This window comes from Notamacropus eugenii, chromosome 3 (assembly GCF_028372415.1).
Source record: "Notamacropus eugenii isolate mMacEug1 chromosome 3, mMacEug1.pri_v2, whole genome shotgun sequence".
Taxonomy (NCBI): Eukaryota; Metazoa; Chordata; class Mammalia; order Diprotodontia; family Macropodidae; genus Notamacropus; species Notamacropus eugenii.
This window is the reverse complement of record NC_092874.1, coordinates 8153585-8173788: the sequence shown is the minus strand read 5'-3', so window position 1 is coordinate 8173788 and position 20204 is coordinate 8153585. Positions and strand designations below refer to the sequence as shown.

The 20204-nt window shown below is 37.2% G+C and overlaps 1 long non-coding RNA gene across 2 annotated transcripts in view; it reads left to right on the top strand.

The window, feature by feature from the left end:
- The window catches only part of LOC140531057 (uncharacterized), a 46417-nt gene extending 27041 nt beyond the window's left edge, over positions 1–19376 (top strand). For both annotated transcript variants that reach the window (XR_011976253.1, XR_011976252.1), the window contains exons 3-5: positions 10479–10566; positions 17461–17521; positions 19052–19376. This is a non-coding gene — a long non-coding RNA (uncharacterized lncRNA). The remainder of the gene's footprint in view (positions 1–10478; positions 10567–17460; positions 17522–19051) is intronic.
- Positions 19377–20204: the final 828 nt, after the last annotated feature.

The window sequence follows — 20204 nt, the reverse complement described above, 5'->3', positions numbered from 1 at the left end:
ATCAGCCCTTATCCCAAACCCCCAGGATCACAACGGAGCCATAGGCTTCAGGGCAACATCAGTATGGCACAAGGTAAACAGGCAGGGCCTGCAATCACTGGCACAAAAAGCCTGAGACAGTGCCTCTTTTGCCCCAGGAGCAGAGCTCAAATTTAAAAGAAAGGAAAAAGAAAAAGAAGAAGATGAGAACAAAACAACAGAAAAATAATCCAACCATAGAAAGTTACTGTGATGAAAGAGAAGACAAAGACAGAAACTTAGAGGACAACTATGTCAAAATACCCATGGGCAAAAACCCAAGGAAAAATAGGAAATGTTCTTGAGCCCCAAAAGAACTCATAGAAGAATTCAAAAAAGAGCTTAAAAATCACCTGAGAGCAAATGACTAAGCTAATGACTCTATGAGACATCAAGAATCAATCAAATAAATTGAAAAGAATAAAAAAAATAGAAGTGAATGCAAAATAAATCATTGGGAAAAAACTCACTTGGAAAGTAGATACAGGAGAGAAAATATTAAAATCATTGGACTACCTGAAAGCCAAAATCAAAAAAAGGACCTGGACAGTATCTCAATGTCAGGGAAAAGTGTCCTAATGTCCTGGAACCATAAGGCAATATAGGAATTGAAAAAATTGACTGATCACCTCAGCAAAAAGATCCTAAAATAATAACACAAGGAAAACAAGGCACAGACCAAAATCTTACACTGTATACCAGAATAAGTCAAAATGTGCACATGATTTAGACATAAAGAGTGATACTGTAAGCAAATTTGGAAAGCAAGAAATAGTTTACATGTCAGATCTGTGGAGAAGGGAAGAATTTATTACCAAAGAAGAGATAGAGAAAAATATGGAATGTAAAATGGATAATTTTGATTACATTAAATTAAAAGTTTGAATTTGAATATGTAATTTTCATTCAAAGAATTCAAAGCTACTGTCATATAAAATGATGCTCAGCATTGATTAGAGAAATGCAAATTAAAACAACTCTGAAGTATCACTTCACATTGATCAGATTGATGAATATGACAAAAAAAGGAAAATGACAAATGTTGAAAATGTGTGGAAATTGGAACACTAATGCATTGTTAGTGGATTTGTGAACTCATCCAATCATTCTGGAGAACAATTTGGCTATAACAATGTGCATAACATCTATTATAATTTTGTAACTAATAATATTGTGAAAATGTGCATACCAGTGATGCTTCTACTTGATCTGTATCCCAAAGTGATCACAAAATAGTGAAAAGTTGCACAAAAATATTTATAGCAACTCTTTTTATGGTAGTAAAGATTTGGAAATTGAGGGTATGCTCATCATTTGAGGAATGACTGAACAAGTTCTGGTATATGAATATTATGGAATACTATTGTTCTATAAGACATGATGAGTTGCTGGATTTCAGAAAAAAATATCTGGAAAGACATATATAAACTGATGCTGAGTGAAGTGAAGGGAACCAGGACATTATATACAGTAACAGCAGCATTATGTGATGAGTAACTTTGATAGACTTAGCCCTTCTCAGCAATACAATGACCTAAGAAAATTCTAAAAGACTCAAGATGGAAAATACTATCCACATGCAGAGAAAAATCTAGGGAATCTGAATTCAAATTGAAGTATATTATTTTTCTCTCTCTTTTTTCTTTCTTGGGGTTTTCCCCTTTTTTCTGATCCTTCTTTCACAATATGACTAATGTGAAAATATGATTAATGTGATTATACATGCATAACCAACATCAGATTACTTGACATCTTGAGGAGGGGAATGGGGAAGGAGGAGGTAAGTTCAGAACTCAAAATGTTATAAAAGTGAATGTTGAAAATTTAAAAACCAATTAATTCATTTAAAAACTCCAAGAAACATTACAATCAAATCTCAGAACTATCAGGTCAAAGAAAAAAAAATACTACAAATGGCCAGAAAGAGACAATTTCAATATTGCAGAGGCACAACTAGGATTACACAGGGCTTGGAAGCTGCAATATTAAAGGACTGGAGATCATGGAACACGATATTCCAAAAGATCGGATGTGATATTTCAGAGGATCAAACAAAGGTCATGGAACATGATATTCCAGAGGGCAAAAGAACTAGGACTACAGCCAAGAATCACTTATCTGGCAAATTCAAGCATAATATCTCAAGGGGGAAAATGGTCATTCAATGAAATAGAAGGATTTCAAGCTCTCATGTAGAGAAGACCAGAACTAAACCAACAATTGGACCTGTAATATCCCAACCCAAGAGAAGTCTAAACAGGTAGAAAGGGAAAACAAAAATGATTCAAACAAAGATTTCAGACAAAAATAAGGCAAAAATAGACCTAATTAAAGGAGATGAGGGAGGCACCATGCTAAGGGGAACCATGATCAATGAAGCCATATCAGTATTGGATATATATGCACCAAGTGACATAGCATCCAAATTCTTAAAGGAGAAATGAAGTGAAATACAGTAATATATGGAAAACAAAATTATACTAGTGGGGGACCTCAACTATACTCTCTCAATACTCAGTAAATCCAACCAAGAAAGAGACTAAAAAGGTAAACAGAGTATTAGAAAAGGTAGATATAACAAATCTTTGGCATGATTTAGACATAAAGGTAACACTGTAAGCAAATTAGAAGAACAAGAAGTAGTCTAGCTATCAGATTTATAGGGAGGGGAAAATTCATTACCAAATGAGAGAGCATTACAAAATATATACTAGATAATTTTTATTGTATTAAATTAATAAAAACTTTTGCATAAACAAAAGCAATGCAGCTAAGATTAGAAGAACGTAGAAAGTTAGGAGACAATCTTATGGTAACATCTCTGATAAAGGGCTCATTTCTCAAATATATAGAGAATATGTACTCAGAGAACTGAGTTAAATTTACAAGAATGCAAGTTATTCCCCAATTGATAATGTCCAAAGGATATGAACAGATAGTTTTCAGATGAAGAAATTAAAGCTATTTATAGACATATGAAGAAATGCTCTAAATCACTTTTGATTAGAGAAATGTAAATTAAAACAATTCTGAGGTACCACCTCATGCCTATCAGATTGGCTTCAATATGATAGAAAAGGAAAATTAAAAGTGCCGGGGAAAATGAGGACATTAATGCACTGTTGGTGGAGTTCTGAACTGATCCAGCCATTCTAGAGAACAATTTCGAACTATGCCCAAATAGCAGCCAAACAGTGTATTACCCTTTGATACAGCAATATCCACTACCAGGTCTCTATTCCAAAGAGATCATTAAAAAAAAGGGAGTAAGACCTATACCTGCAAAAATGTTCATAGCAGCCCTTTTTGTGTTGGCAAAATATTGGAAATTGAGGAGATGCTCAACAATTGGGGAATGGTTGAACAAGTTGTGGTGTATGAATGTAATAGAATACTATTATGAAATAAGAAATAATGAATAAGCAAATTTGAGAAAAGTCTAGAAAAAACTTGTATGAACTGATGCAAAACGAAATGAGCAGAACCAGGAAAACATAACAGGAACACTGTGTGGTGATCAACTAAGAGTAACTAAACCCTTCTCAGAAACACAATAATGCAAGGCAAATACAAAGGACTCATGAGGGAAAATGTTATTCACATCCAGGTAAAGAACTGATGAACTCCGAATGCAAATTGAAGCATACTGCTTTCACTTAATTTTTTTTTTGTATTTTTCCTTTTAATCTGATTCTTCTTTCACAACTGTGATGAATATGGAAATATGTTTTATGTGGCAGCACATGCATAACCTATGTAAAATTGTCTACCATTTTAGAAAAAGGGGAGAGGAGGGAAAAAGATAAATTTGGAACTCAATCTTGTAAAAATGAGTGCTAAAAATTGTATTAACATGTAATTGTGGAAAATGTTAAAATAAATAAATGAATGTTTGAATAAAAGAACATATAATGGATTCCAAATTATAGATCATAAGGAATATGATGTAGGGAGAGGTCTCAGAGGGCATCTAGTTCAAACCCCCTCAATTTTCGAAGCTTACCATCATAGATCTAAAGAAGGAAGGGATCTCCTGGGAATCTAGTCCATCTCCTCTCCCAACTCCCTGTCATTTTCCAGGCAATAAAATGAGTCCTGAGAGGAAAAGGAGAAGCTATTATTCCAAGGTCACTCAACTCCTCTCATTCTAAACATACATTTTCGACTGTACATATACATACACAGCCAAATCCCTGAGTGTCATAGGATCCTTGATTCCAGGTTATCACTGCTATTAAATCTATCTCCAGTGAGTGGGGTTTATGAATTATAATGATCTGTTTTCTGGTCCCAAATATAGAATGACGGACTTAATTAGTAGGTCATGTTTTCTGGGAAATACAAAAGAAAACGGATAATCTCTGAATGTTCAGTATATTTAGCCAATTTTTATGCTGAACGATGTATGTTGGTATGAACCAGCCATGATCCCATATGGCATCCTTGAGCTAAGGCAGGTTCTAAATGGGGGAGCCAGAAATTTCACACTTACTATTTTGTTGTTCAGTCATTCAGTCATGTCAGACTCTTTGTGACATGAGGGACCATAACACGCCAGTCTCTTCTGGTTCATGAGTTTTTCTTGGCAAAGATACTGGAGTGGTTTCACATTTCCTTCTCCAGTGGATCACCTTTTATCAGAACCCTCTACTATAATCTGTTTTCCTTGGGTGACCCTGTACAACCTTGCTCATAGTTTCATTGAACTACACAGGCCCTCCATCAGAACAAGGCAGCAATCCAAGAGGGGCACACTACTATAGGCTTCAGAAAATGACAATGTCGAGCATTGGCAGAATGCATCTGTCATCTCGTAGTCTTGTCCCCTCTCTGTGACTTCTGCCACTGATTTCTAGATGACTCTTCTCACTTAGCTCCTAAATTGTAAATAGAACTGAGAAGATGTGCAGCAAACTTGAGGCTGTTTTTTAGAGAGGTCAGTCTTAGAATTTAAGATGACCTTGGTGTCAGGAGATGTAGACATGCTTCTGTATTCCAGCACTTAGCACAGTGCTGGACACAGACACTTTTAATAAATGTTTATCAGATATTGAATGATTGCACTGAAAATGAAACATTAAAAGTTAGTCAATCTAAATTGTCATTTTCTTTTATTTTTCCTTCGTCATAAGGAGTGAGTCCAAATTCTTTCTTAGGCACTTACTTCCTGCATTAATTGGCCAAATCATTTAGCCTGTCTTTATTTAGGTCTTCAGCTCTAAATAAACCTCCCCCCCCCCCCCACTGTCTTTCTTGGGGGAAGGTGTTGTATTCACTAAAATAGAAGGAAGAAGGTGGAGAAGTTGTCCTGGCTACACAGATATGAAATAACTTTTATAAAAACAAAAAAATCATAGTTGTCAATATCTGTTTTAAAATAATTCTTGTGGTTACTATTGTTAAAATAATCATTGAGGCTTGTGTGCAGTGTATTTATAAAAAAAAAAAATCTATTAAAAAAAAAAAAAAACAAACCTCATCGGCCAAGCTTCCTGCTGAGTCAATTTGGTAGCAGATGAGGCTAAAAATTCCTCCTGAGACACAAAGAAGAAAAATAACATTAATTAATAATGAACTAGGATACCAAATTAAGAGAAAACTGAGTGGGTGGATAGTTGCCTAGGGGATTCCCTTTCAGTTAGGGATTGAACAAGACGTCCTTTGAGGTTCAGTCCAGTTTAGATACTGTGATTCTGAGGGTGAAAGAAACAAAAATAATTAGCCAAGCACTTAAGAAGATGTGAAACCTAACAAATCTCAGTAGTATGCCATCTCAAGCAGCGTATCTCATTCACTTAATAATCACAAAGTCATGTCTGAATAATCCACAGGCTAGTGGAAAAATAACTAATTGGAATCAGGAAACCTATGACATCACCTGGGTGGCCTTGGAGATTTTTCTCTGTGCCTCATTTTCCAAATGACTTATCATTTCAGTGGCCACTTCATAGGCTAATTGTAATTGCTTCACAGATATTGTAAACTTGAGAGTAACATAGAAATATGGAGCAGTTATTATTATAGCCATTGTCATCATCATCATGATCAGGTAGCACAGGGATAGAAGACTGGGCCTAGAGTCAGGAATACCTCAGTTCAAATCCATCCTCAGGCACTCACTAGCTGCATAACCCTAGGCAATTCATTTAACCTCCATTTCCCTCAGTTTCCTCAGCTGAACAATGGAGAAAATAATAGCACATATGTCTCAGAGTTGTTCTGAGGATCAAATGAGATATTTTGTAAAGTGTTTAACAAACCTTAAAACACTATAGGGGGTGGAGCAGAAAGACGCACATACACATAGCTCCGAACCCACAACCCACAGAACGGCTACAGGGGAGTAAATCACGGTGAATTCTGCACCCAGAGGCCATGGAATATTGGAGCCAGGGAGATTTCTGTTCCAGAGGGACCTGCAAACCTCTCGCAAAAGGTCCATCGCACTGCAGACGCGGAGCCCAGCCCAGCCCAGACCTGCTGCGGCCACTGCACCAAGAGAAACAGACCCGAGCAGACTTCAAGGATGGGATCTCCAGCGGCCGCACAAGTCCCTCCGCCCACAGGTGACGGGGGTCGGTGAGAGAGTCTCTTTGGCGGGTAGAGAGGGGAGTGGGGTGCCCCCATGATTCTGGCCCCCCCCGGGAGGTAGAAGCTGAGAGGCGGCTGCAGACAGGGGCTCCCCAAGCGGGCGGGAGCCTGGATCCATTGTGGAAGGTCTGTGCATAAACCCCCTGAGGGAACTGAGCCTGAGAGGTGGCCCTGCCCCGACCTGACCACTTGAACTTAATTCTCACACTGAATAGCAGCCCTGCCCCTGCCAAAAGCCCTAAGGCTAGAAGCAGCATTTGAATCTCAGTACCCAAAAGCTGGCTGGGAGGACCAGGAGGCGAGGTGGGTGTGAGGAGAATATTCAGAGGTCAAGTCACTGACTGGGAAAATGCCCAGAAAAGGGAAAAGAAAGAAGACTATTGAAGGCTACTTTGTTGGAGAACAGACATTTCCTCCCTTCCTTTCTGATGAGGAAGAACAATGCTTACCATCAGGCAAAGACACAGAAATCAAGGCTTCTGTGTCCCAGCCCACCCAATGGGCTCAGGCCATGGAAGAGCTCAAAAAGAATTTTGAAAATCAAGTTAGAGAGGTGGAGGAAAAACTGGGAAGAGAAATGAGAGAGATGAAAGAAAAGCATGAAAAGCAGATCAGCTCCCTGCTAAAGGAGAACCAAAAAAATGTTGAAGAAATTAACACCTTGAAAACTAGCCTAACTCAATTGGCAAAAGAGGTTCAAAAAGCCAATGAGGAGAAGAATGCTTTCAAAAGCAGAATTAGCCAAATGGAAAAGGAGATTCAAAAGCTCATTGAAGAAAATAGTTCTTTCAAAACTAGAATGGCACAGATGGAGGCTAAGGACTTTGCGAGAAAGCATGATATCACAGAACAAAGAGAGAAGAGTGGAAAAATGGAAGATAATGTGAAATATCTCATTGGAAAAACAACTGACCTGGAAAATAGATTCAGGAGAGACAATTTAAAAATTTTGGGACTACCTGAAAGCCATGATCAAAAGAAGAGCCTAGACGTCATCTTCCATGAAATTATCAAGGAAAACTGCCCTGAGATTATAGAACCAGAGGACAAAATAAATATTCAAGGAATCCACAGAACACCGCATGAAAGAGATCCAAAAAAAGAAAATCCTAGGAACATTGTGGCCAAATTCCAGAGTTCCCAGGTCAAGGAGAAAATACTGCAAGCAGCTAGAAAGAAACAATTCAAGTATTGTGGAAGTACAATCAGGATAACACAAGATCTAGCAGCCTCTACATTAAGGGATCGAAGGGCATGGAATAGGATATTCCAGAAGTCAAAGGAACTAGGACTAAAACCAAGAATCACCTACCCAGCAAAACTGAGTATAATACTTCAGGGGAAAAATTGGTTTTTCAATGAAATAGAGGATTTTCAAGCATTCTTGATGAAAAGACCAGAGCTGAAAAGAAAATTTGACTTTCAAACACAAGAATGAAGAGAACCATGAAAAGGTGAACAGCAAAGAGAAATCATAAGGGACTTACTAAAGTTGAACTGTTTACATTCTTACATGGAAAGACAATATTTGTAACTCTTGAAACATTTCAGTATCTGGGTACTGGGTGGGAGTTCACACACACACATGCACACATGCACACATACATAGAGACAGTGCACAGAGTGAATTGAAGAGGATGGGATCATATCTTAAAAAAATGAAATCAAGCAGTGAGAGAGATATATTGGGAGGAGAAAGGGAGAAATTGAATGGGGCAAATTATCTCTCATGAAAGAGGCAAGCAAAAGACTCATTAGTGGAGGGATAAAGAGGGGAGGTGAGAGAAAAACATGAAGTCTACTCTCATCACATTCCACTAAAGGAAAGAATAAAATGCACACTCATTTTGGTAGGAAAACCTATCTCACAATACAGGAAAGTGGGGGACAAGGGGACAAGCAGGGTGGGGGGGATGATAGAAGGGAGGGCATGGGGAGGAGAATGCAATTCGAGGTCGACACTCATGGGGAGGGATAGGATCAAAAGAGAATAGAAGTAATGGGGGACAGGATAGGATGGAGGGAAATATAGTTAGTCCTATACAACACAACTATTATGGAAGTCATTTGCAAAACTACACAGATTTGGCCTCTATTGAATTGCTTGCCTTCCAAAGGGAAGGGGTGGAGAGGGAGGGAGGTAAAGAAGTGGGAACTCAAAGTGTTAGGATCAACTCTCAAGTAATGTTCTTGCCTCTAGGAAATAAGAAATACAGGTAAAGGGGTATAGAAAGCTATCTGGCCCTACAGGAGAAAAGAGAAGATGGAGACAAGGGCAGAGAGGGATGATAGAAGAGAGAGCAGATTGGTCACAGGGGCAATTAGAATGCTTGGGTTTGGGGGGGTGAGGGGATAAAAGGGGAGAAAATTTGTAACCCAAAATTTTGTGAAAATGAATGTTAAAAGTTAAATAAAAAAATAAAAAAACACTATAGAACTTCTACCTTTCTTCTTCTTCTTCTTCTTCATCATCATCATCATCATCATCATCATCATCATCATCATCATCATCATCATTTTAAAACTGAAAAGGTCGCTGATGAACACCTTTGACTCTGGGAGGATTCTGGTCTAACTCCATCCCTGGGACCAGAGGCTCCAGTCTAAAGCAGACACACCCAGAGGAAATTATTCATTTTGAACTTTTGTAAAGGTAATCGAAAGGAAGAGAGACACCTTAACCTTCTAGGAAGGTCTCCCACAATTGGATTTTGAAGTGAGTCTCTCTTGTTGGCAGCAGTAACTACAGGACAAGTCTCTTTATGTTTATGTATCACTGTTCCTTTACCTGAGAACTGAGGAACTGCACTTTCAGTGGATCTCTTCTTAGTCTGCAATGTTAGGATGTTGTGAACTGTACTGTAACAGAACAACTGAGTCATAGAATTCAAGTTTAGAGGGTCAAAGACTAAGATTGTGAAGGGAATTCATTGTGAAGATAATACAACACTTATTTGAATGAGATATCTCCTCTAACCTACCCATATAGACCATGAAACCTGTTTTAAAGATCCGTAGGGAAGGGGTACCTCCTGCCATTGAAATATTCACTGACCCATGTCACTTTGGGGAATCTCTGAGTGTTAGGGGGTATTTCCTTACTTCACAACCAACATTTTTATTTTCAACCATCAGCCATTATTGCTTATTTTGTCCACTGAGGTCAAGCACAACAAATCAGATCTCTCTTTCACTGACAGTTCTTGAAACATTTGATGACAGTCACCAAGGCTTCTCCCTTTGAGTCTTCTCTACGCTAAATATTCCTAGCTTCTTCCTGGGATCATCATACAGTGTTATCTCCCCACCTTTCACCCTCCATGGTTGACCTCTCCTGGAGTGTCTCCAATTTATCAACGTCCTTCTTAAACCGAGGTGTCTGAAACTTTACACAGAGCTCTAAATATGGCCTAAAGAGGGTAAAGGACACTAGGATTACGGATGGCATGGACCTCTTAAGGTACACAAGTTCAAATTCTCTCTTTCAGCTGTAATAACACACTACTGGATCATATGGAACAGGCTTTCCATTGAAGTACCCAAATATTTCTCAGATACCCTTTCCTTGCCAAACTCATGCCTTCCTCATCTTGTACTGGCAAAGTAGTCATTTTTTTTTTATTCTTTCTTGTAAGCCAAAGATGTGATTTTGGTTTTATACAACATTATTTTATTATATTTGCATGATATAGAGCAGTAAAAATCCTAAGTCAAGTAGATGATTTAACCAGTTCTACCCTAGGCATCACTGCTCTTCTCAGAGATATAATCTCTATACCTTCTTTAGAGATTCAGTGATTTTTTCTATTAAATTAACTTGTTCTAACTACTCTCATATACTAATAGTATGACTTACTCAACCAATTTAGTTCTAGAGTGATGCTGATAAAATTATTGGCTTGATGATAGAAGACTTGAGTTCAAGGACCACTTCTGATACCTACTCTGTGACACTTGGTAAGTTACATTATGTCTCAAATCAATTCCTAGAACTTGTTGACTACATCATAATCTCATGGCAAGATTCTGGTCTTATCTCTACCAACCATTCATGCTCTGGTCTCCAAGGTATATTATATTTGGGGGTAAGGTTATTTTCTGAATTATTGAGGAAAATATTGTTTGTATTTATTCTGCTCATGTTATCTTTTCCTTAAATACATTTAAATATAACCTCTAAATAAAATATAACTTAAATATTACCTTTAAATAAAAATCATAGTGATTTTTGTGTTTATCTTCTATGTTCTATTTGATCATAGATCTCAAAGTTAGCAAGGGGATGTTGAGTAATTAATATTATATTTAGGACTGATGTCAAGTCTCCTACTTAGTGGTATGAGGACGTTCCCATCTAAATTAAGGTACTAGAAGGTTGAAGGCTCAATAGAGAAAAGAATAAACTATGTTGTTTCTTAGAGTCAAAAGAATAGATAAGGAAATATAATAGACTTTGAAAGGATGGATCTGTTATCTACATCCTCCCTGAATTGCTCTCAGCTGGGTATCCCCTAAATGGCTTTAGGGATAAGGAACTCAGTGGTTGGTGTATTACCACAGGCCAGAGGTATCATTATGTGCAGAAGTAAGAAATGTTAAAATCACAGTAACATCAAGTCCAAAAAAGCTCTTGGAAGGCATTCAGGCTGGCTTTTTTGGTCTAGATTATAGGAAAAAGGGTGTTACCGAGGAGACACCATAGCGACTAATGAGATAAGTGGCTTTGGTATGAGAGAGGGTCAGGTAGAAACCTTGGCCCAAAGCTTACAGCATCCTGGACTGACAGAGCAATACGTATTTTTTTTTCTTTTTTTGATATAGTTTTGGGTGGGGGCATATGTGAACTAGGGGAGTGGGGAAATCTAATGTGAAATGCAGTTGCTGGGTGGCTTCTCTTCCCCCTCTGTTCAAAACCATAACATCCTTGCTCAGTTGTAATATCTTTATGTGAACAACAGAGTGTAGATACAAGGAATGTGAGGTTCAAGGTATTCAATTTTGTCTGTGGAGCCAATTGAGGGCTCTTTGTCCAGCATCTGGAGATGGGTTTTGACTCAAATTTAAAATAAATCCTATGCATATTTGTCCATGGAAGATGAAAGTGTCCACATTATTACAAAAAATGGTTTTAACACTCTCTCACTCTGCAGTTTCAGGAGAAAATGTTACACAAATGCACATTTTGGGGAGGAAGTTGTTGGGACAGACTTTTCTAGCAAAAGAATTCTTTGTTACAAACAGTGGAATATGCATATGGCATGTACCAGGTTTTGATGCCTGGTACTTCCACATTTACTTTCTAAAGTAAACTACACTGAGACCTTTATGTTTTTGCATTACTGTTGTTTTCAAATTCCCTTCCCATTGTCCCTTTTAACGAAAGAAAACAGCAAAGTTAAACCAATATGGTCACCTGTTGGGGGAGTAGACAGATCATTCTTCACCTATAGTTTCACATCTCTAAAAGGAGAAAGGATTGATTTAATTTCTGTTTGCTGTGTTAAAGATTGAGGGATTACTTTTCTTTAGGATAACTTGGTCAAAATTTGGAAGAGAACTTAAAAGTAATCCAAGCAAATGATAAAATTAAGATCCACAAAGCAGAGACAAGTAGAGCTGGAAATTAAAAACAGAGCTTTGGATACCAATACAAATCTTTTTAATAGACTGAATCATGTGGCAATTTTGTCATCATGTCAGACCTCATAAATCCATTACCCCATCTTTGAATATGGAGTCAGACTTACCAAAATGTCAGAGCATATTAGACTTGTTAATTCACCAATGCTTCAGAAAATCTTTTGATCAATTAGATTTATTCAGAAATACTAAGTGCCATATTGTTGTATCATCCCAATGCAAGATCATTTGTGTGTATTAATTACTCTATCTACTCTTACTACCTAAGTTTTCAAGCAACACACTTTCAAATGATTTTCAGAATGAAGTGCTAGTTCCATTCAATTCCCTCTAACTTGTAAGTAATGTGCACAAGGTTTCAGCCAAGATTGTGAAATTCCATTTCATATCTTGAGGTCTTCCTCTCAAAGTTTCATTAGTGCTGTTGTGTAAATCAGCACAAGTACATATTGATTCATAGATCAGCCTATGTGATATATCTCTCTGATGGGACATGAGCATCTTTTATAAGGAATGACAATAATTTTTTTTCAAGATTATGCAACCAATGTCATCCATTGTTTCCAAAAGAAATATAATCTGGCTCTAGCTTTCTGAATAATGTTTTATATCTTTCAAGGGGGAAAGTAGCAGTATAAAAGAAACACCAGAAACCTTAAATTCATGACTTTGAAATTTGGACCTGGCATTTTCACTGAGTAACTATAAGCCCCTGGACAAGTGACCTGAGAACAACCAAAAACTATTAATTACTGCCTATATCAGGTACTGTCCCAGGTGGTGATAATAGAGAAACAAACAAATAAACAAAGGAACAAGCTGTGCCCTTAAATTGCTTGTGTCCTCCTGGAGTAGGGGGAACATTATGTAAATCCTAGGCTTTTGGCATAAGTTTATGGAATGGAATTAAACACTGATTTCAACTGAGGATTGTAGCACACCCTGATCCACCCAAGGGAGGTACATCAGATTGAAAACTAACCAAATTAATGTACTTCTTTGCATATTCTTTCCTCCAGGTTTCCCATGGGCATTTCACAGCTTATTAGCATCTCCATCATAAGAGCAGGTGGGAGGAGAGCAAGCAGATGACATTTGAATTAGTCCATTTGCTGCTTTTTTTCTAGGCCTTAGAATTGGGTGGAGAAAAGGAAGGAAAGTCACTTCCAATGTGAGGATTTCATTTATTGCTCCCAAGCTGAACTTCTCCTTCAATCAACAAAAGTAGCAAAAAGCTAGAGACAGGCAAATTTTGTCTTTTACTTGTCTGCATGATTGTTATACAGTGTGTCACCAATACCCAACTGAGGCGGGGAAAGAGACGGAAAAAACTTGGGCAGGAATAAAAACAAGAGATAAATGAAGGGAGCTCAATTCTTCCTATTCTAGATCTCATTATGCCACAGACTTGATCAATTTCCCATAGGCAACTTTAAAATATTTTAAAACCCCGGGTGCTTCCCAGGAGGACATTGTTAAGGAATATGAAATTCTGGCAACAGGGAAGAGAGAAGAGTCACATATGCCTGAAATTATGCTGCTCTCATAAGAGGCCCTGTTTTGCAATAACTTTTGGAAAAAAGCAGTAGTTTTCATGCCAAGAATGAGATTGGGTTAGTCCATTGTGTACCATCACATAAACTTGAGGCTTTCTCCTTAAAACCACTAATAAGGTAGGATGGGCACATGTGCCTGAGTTTCTACATTCACTTCAATTTGGGCTATCCCTTACAATCAGCATGTTATAGCAGTGGGGGATAGGACATAATCATGGGGAAGCCTAGGGAACTCAAAGTTAAAGAATGACACCCTTCTTGGGGACTTTATTTTTATCTCCCTGGTTTCTCTAATGCCCCCATTATTTGACTGAGTCTTGACCACAGATATGATTCAATAGATCCTGGCTATTGAAGACCTGAGATGAATTCTGGAAATTGAACCTATAAACAAAACCAGACAGATTTGCCCAAGATCCCAAGAGACAAGATGTGAGGTGTAGATATATCAGCTACCAAGAAACATCTTTAGTTTCTGGGGGAGAAAATCTAAACCATGCTACAGTCTCCCCAATTCTCCTGTAGGAAACTGATTTCCAATCCAATGGAGCCCAGTTCATTAGGCATGGATTAAGTGCTCACAATGCACAAATCAAGAGATAGGATGATTTAATAGATAAGAATAGATTGAGACAGTGAGTTAGGAATATCTAAACTCAAGATATGTCTTTGAAGTAGATGAGCTTTGGAGCATTGAGTAAGTCACACTTCCTCAATGAATAAGGCAGTTGAGATTATAAGTAAAACACATTTACTATTGGTCATTGTAGAAGGGGATATCACATGAAGCGTCCTTATATTGATGAATCACAGGACTAGATGCCCTTTAAATGTGTTAGACACTGACATGGGCAGTAGAGGTACTAAGACAACCCCTTCAGCTCCAGGGATAGCAGCAGTGTTAAGGAAGTGATAGCATCTTTGTGTAACAGATTATACTATTTAAGTACAAGTTCCCCTCTACACATTCTTTTCATAATATGTGATCAATACATTCCCAATACATCCAATTTACCATTAAGATTTTGAGTTCTCATAAAATATTTCCAGCTATGGCTATGCTCAGTTTTAGGATCACCTTTGAATGTCCCTTCCTATACATAATCTGTAGAACCATTGGGTAAGATACATTCTTATCTGTATTGATAGTGGAAATACATTTTGCTAAACTATCCTCATTCTCTTTCACTCAACATTTAAGTACATTGACATAAATCTTTTGGAAGCAATTCCTAACATAAATGGTCAAATTGCCTTAAATAAAATCAAAGAGATACAATTGAAAATTGTGATTTTCTAGGGTTGAATGTGAAGCAGACTGGGGAGAAGGCAGTCACTATACTGACTTAAAATGACTGCTGATACATGTTCAGAATATTGGAAAAGGGGAAAAACTATGCCTTCAAGGTTGTGTAGACAGGAGGATACCCATAATTGCCAATTAAATTTTCAGCCCTTGAAGATAGCTCTTGGAGACATTCCCTTTGGGGTTTGAGAGGCTGGTGTCTAAAACTTGCCCCAGGTATAGTGCTAGAGATTGATAAAAAAATCATAATATTATAAAGCTAAACAACTTTGGAAGACTTATTAACTCTGATCAATATAATTACAAAAAACAGTTCCAAAGTTTAATAATTAAATATGCTGTTCACATATAGATAGAGAGGTGAGAGATTCATACAGGCTGAATTATATTTTCTTTTTTTTTCAAACATAACCAATGTGGGAATCTGTTTCATTTGATTCTACATATTTGTAATGATTTTTTTGCTTCTTGTTGTCTTAGTGGATGGCAGGCATTAAGGCTGGGGATAAATATAATTCAAAATTGAAAGTAAAATGAAAATTAGAATGAAAATTATACACGAGTTTCAAGTGTCAAACTATATTGTGAACAATAGTTACAGTTGAAAAGCAATGCAGACAAACAAGAGTGAGGTGTGTGTCAGTATGTTGAGAGGTCTAGTGGTTTGTGCACAGAGACTTTGATATTGTGATGCCAATGTATTTTTTCAACATAAAGCAATTCTGAAATTCTGAAAAACAGAACAACTTAATAGTCTGACTATTTCAGGAAATCATGAGTTCTTTACCCCTGAAGGTCTACAAGCCAAACCTGAATGATTATGTACCTGAGAAGTCATAGAAATTATGCATTCATCATGTTCTCCAGGTATTGTTCTGGAGAACTTCTGAGAATGTCTCCAATTCTTATAGTCTGTGATTCTAACTACAGCTAGTGGAGATCTATGATTCATTTCCCCTACTCGGTAAGACTCCTGAGCAAAATGGACAAGTTGCTCTCTCTTTCTCTCATTGTTGTTTATATCCACCAAGAACTTGCTGTTCCCATGCATTTAATCACTGACATTGGTCTGAGAGATAATGCACTATTGGATTTGGCAGCTGCAATTAAAACTCCCTGAGCTGGATTAATAAAAGGATGCTGCCCCCAGGAGACAGACAGAAATGTATCACATCATTAAATTAGACTTCCTCTCACCCTTAAACTTGTCTGGGTAATGTCTAAGATAAGGCCCCTTGGCTAAGAGAAAGGTCAAAAGCTTGTTCTCCTCAAGAATCAGATGCATAGACCTAACAAACCTCTTAAGGAAAGGAAGATGAGTAGGTTACCTTGGCTTAAAGAGTGTTGGAAGGAAACATGGAGCTGCAATAATGATAGATCTCAGTTGTGCCATGTGTTCTGGTTTACAGAGACCTATGCTCACCACAACTCTGTGAGGCAGAACCTTGTGGTGTTCTTGTACCCATTCTCTACATAGTGAAAAATGAGTCTCAAACAGGTGAAATGTTGCCCACAATTACACAAAGAGTAAGGACTGGAGCATTCCATTCTCCCTTGCTGCCCAGGGCTTTGAGCACTTCAGGATGTTTGCCCCATCTCAGTTGTTTCTCATCAGCTGACCTGAGGAGACTTCTCTCCAATGAACCTATTCACTTCAGTGAGTATGTATTAATTAGCAACTGCTTGGGAGATAGTAGGGATACTACCAGAGATGAAGAGGAAAATAGGTCCATAGATCAGTAAATGTGAGATCATTAGGAAGATGAGAAAGAATGCACGGAGAAGGAAAGCTTGAATTAATAATTCGGCGTTGGAGCTGAAGCAGGAGTATATTCTGAATAGGTGTTACAGTGAGCACAAAAGCAACAAGCTTGGGAATAAAATGTCAGATTGAAGAAACAGTGAGTAAGAAAGTTACCTTACAGAATACAAATCTATACTAGAAATACAAAGGTTGTTAAATGATCCGTGAATATAACACAGGACCTGAAATCAAGAAAAACTGAGTTCAAATTCTGCATTAAGGATTTATTTGCTGTATCATCCTGGGTAAGTCAGTTGCCTTCTCTGTGCCTCAGTTTCTTTATCTCTAAAATAAGAACTTCAGATTCTATGGCATGTAAGATCATTTCCATATTTTCATTTATTTTCCTATGAAAAGGGAGGCTAGAGTCTAATTGGGAAAGGTTTTTGGAAGGACTAGAATTTAAGAATACTTTAAAGGATACATGTGCATTAATTAACATAATGGATTTATTTCATCCACTTATTATTTTCCAGTAGTTTTGAGATACCATTTGAGGTTTTCTTAGCAAAGATACTAATGTGGTTTGCCATTTCCTTTTCCAGCTTATTTTACAGATGAGGAAACTGAGACAAGCAGAGTCAATTGACTTGAGTCACACAGCTAGTAAGTGTCTTAGGCTGCATTTGAACTCAAGTTTTCCTGACTCCACATCTATGCCACCTAGATGCCTGTCTTAAACTGCAGGACAGAAAATAGAGATACTGTGATGAAAAAATTTCAAAGCAAAATTATAATATCTACTAACTTTTTTCATATTTAAACTATATATATATACATAAGTGTAGAAGAAATTATAGTAACTCAAGCAAAATCATTTAAATTTTTCTTACTTGATAATCTGGTTCTTCTAGTAGTATTTAGCTAAATATTTTATATTTTCCCTACAGTCAATAAAATATACTTGAGCAAAGAAATGATAGATATTTGTTTTAGGAAAATTTTTTTCTGGCAGCTGTGTCCTTGAGGAATTAAAGAGCAAGGGGATTGGAAATATAAGACCAATCTAGAGATCATTGCAATACTCCAGGGGAGATATGATGAGGGGCTAAGGGTGAGAACTCTGATGGGAGAGTAGATACATTTGTGAAAAGAAGGAAATGTATATGAGAGGTGTTATGAAGGTAGAATGAGAAGACCTTAAGTGACTGAATATTTGGTTTGAAGGAAAGAAAAAAGATGAGACTGAATAACTGAGAAAAATCCCACGAGAACATTTGGAAAATTCATGTCTTATCAGTGGGAGAGTATTTCCTAAAAGAAAAAAAAAGAACATAATGTTCCTTTGTCTTAGACAGGTAAACACACTGACTATGACCTTTCTTAGCTACATCTATATCTCAGTGTGGTCAATCAAGACAGGCACAGCTTGTGCATTCACCTAAATCCCCTCAAGTCTTAATGGGGGCTGGTTAAGGCAAGTACAGATGCCCCAAATTTTGATGGGGTACTGATCCAGTATTCCAACTTGTTCATTCAAACTTAAGGGTTCCCTACTTACTGAGCAATGCCCACTTGCTTTATAAGGCAACAGATAAAGAAGGTGTATTGCCAGCAACAGCCTCACAATTTTACGTTGCCTCATTCCCATATCTCACTGTGCAGTTCCAGTGGATATTGACATTTTAAGTACAAATGTATATATTATTTATTATTACATAATGATTCACAAGCCTGGTGGAGATGTTTTTAATGATGATTGTGAGAGATCATAACTAACACCTGGCAACAAGAGAGTGTTATAGCTATGGGTCCTTGGAACTCAATTATAAGAAAGTATAACAAAAACCTGTCTTACACATGTTAAAATCCATTTAACTTACACTTTGACATAGGAATGTGAAGAACCCTTGATAAATTCTATCACAAAATGAATGGACAATCTTCTGAACTAGATAAGCATTTAAGAATTTTTTACTATGTCTGCAATCTAATCTGGGTGGTAGGAGCATGAAGTTCATTTGATATAAAGTATAGAAATTCACAAAAGCAATAGTCTAAGTATGATATGTGCACAGCTGCCAAAACCACGTTTATTGGTGAGAAAAACAACTTGTTCCAAGCATGTGGTACCCCCAGGGCTTAATGACTATCTCATGAATTAAGCAAATAAAAATGTTTCATTTGTCATTTCAGAGATCCCAAGTCTGTGGAGTTGGGGAACAGCAGACAGTACACCATATTCCTTTAGGTTAATCCTATTATGCCAATTAATTTTGATCTTCTGGGATAGACAGTCCAGAATTCAGGAAGAACTGGTTTTAAGTCCTGCCTCTCACCCGAACTGTCTGTTTGACACTGGTCCATCCACTTGACCTCCAAGTGACTGAAGCAATTCTCAAAGTCTCTGAGCTATATAATAGATGCCAATCTTCATTAGTAAAGGTAGTTTCTTGTCCAGAATTACTTAGAACTGTGAAATCATAATTGTATGCTATTAAAAACAAGAAGAGTCAAAGTCCTTGGGTTCAAATCTCAATTCTGTCACACAATGAGGAACTTTGGATAACAACCTTTGCTTCTAGGCCTCTATTGGGGGCCTAGAAGACAGACATCAGGCTTACAATGAAATCCTCTGGGAGTGCTGACACACATTTTAAATTTACCTTAATGTCTATCTGATGGTTAGGATGATCTATCCTTTCCTTGAAAAAGGAATGAACCAACAAGAATTTATTAACCACAAAAAATATGTGAGAAACTCCATATCTGAAACAATATGTGAGAAACTCAACACATGTATATGTGTATGTATGCAATATATATTATGTACATATATATATACATACATATGTATATATATATATATGTATATGTATATATATATGTATATATATATATGTTTCCCCTTAGACTTTACCTATATTTTTATCAGGTTGCAAAATTTCTTCCCAGAATTTCCATGGTTTGGAAAGTCCTTCCATGGATGTACAGCTGTACCTGCAACTGACTTTTAGAGCATTTTTTGGAAACATTGAGAAGGTCAAAGACTTGTCCAAGGTCACATAGCCAGTACTCATAAGAGGAAGAAGTGAAGCTGAAGTGATCCTGACTCTAAGGCAAGCCCGCTCTCCACAACATCATGATCTTTCTCTAAGAATAACACTCATAGTTCGTGTTTATAGAACACTTTAGTTGACAAATTCCTTTGCATCTGCCCTCTCATTATCAGGTGCCCTTGAGGATATCATCTGGAGTAAGGCTGATTCTGATCTATTTTCTACAAGAGATCATCTGAACAATTTAACATTTGCATACTTTCAGTTTACTTTCCAAATGCCAATTAAAA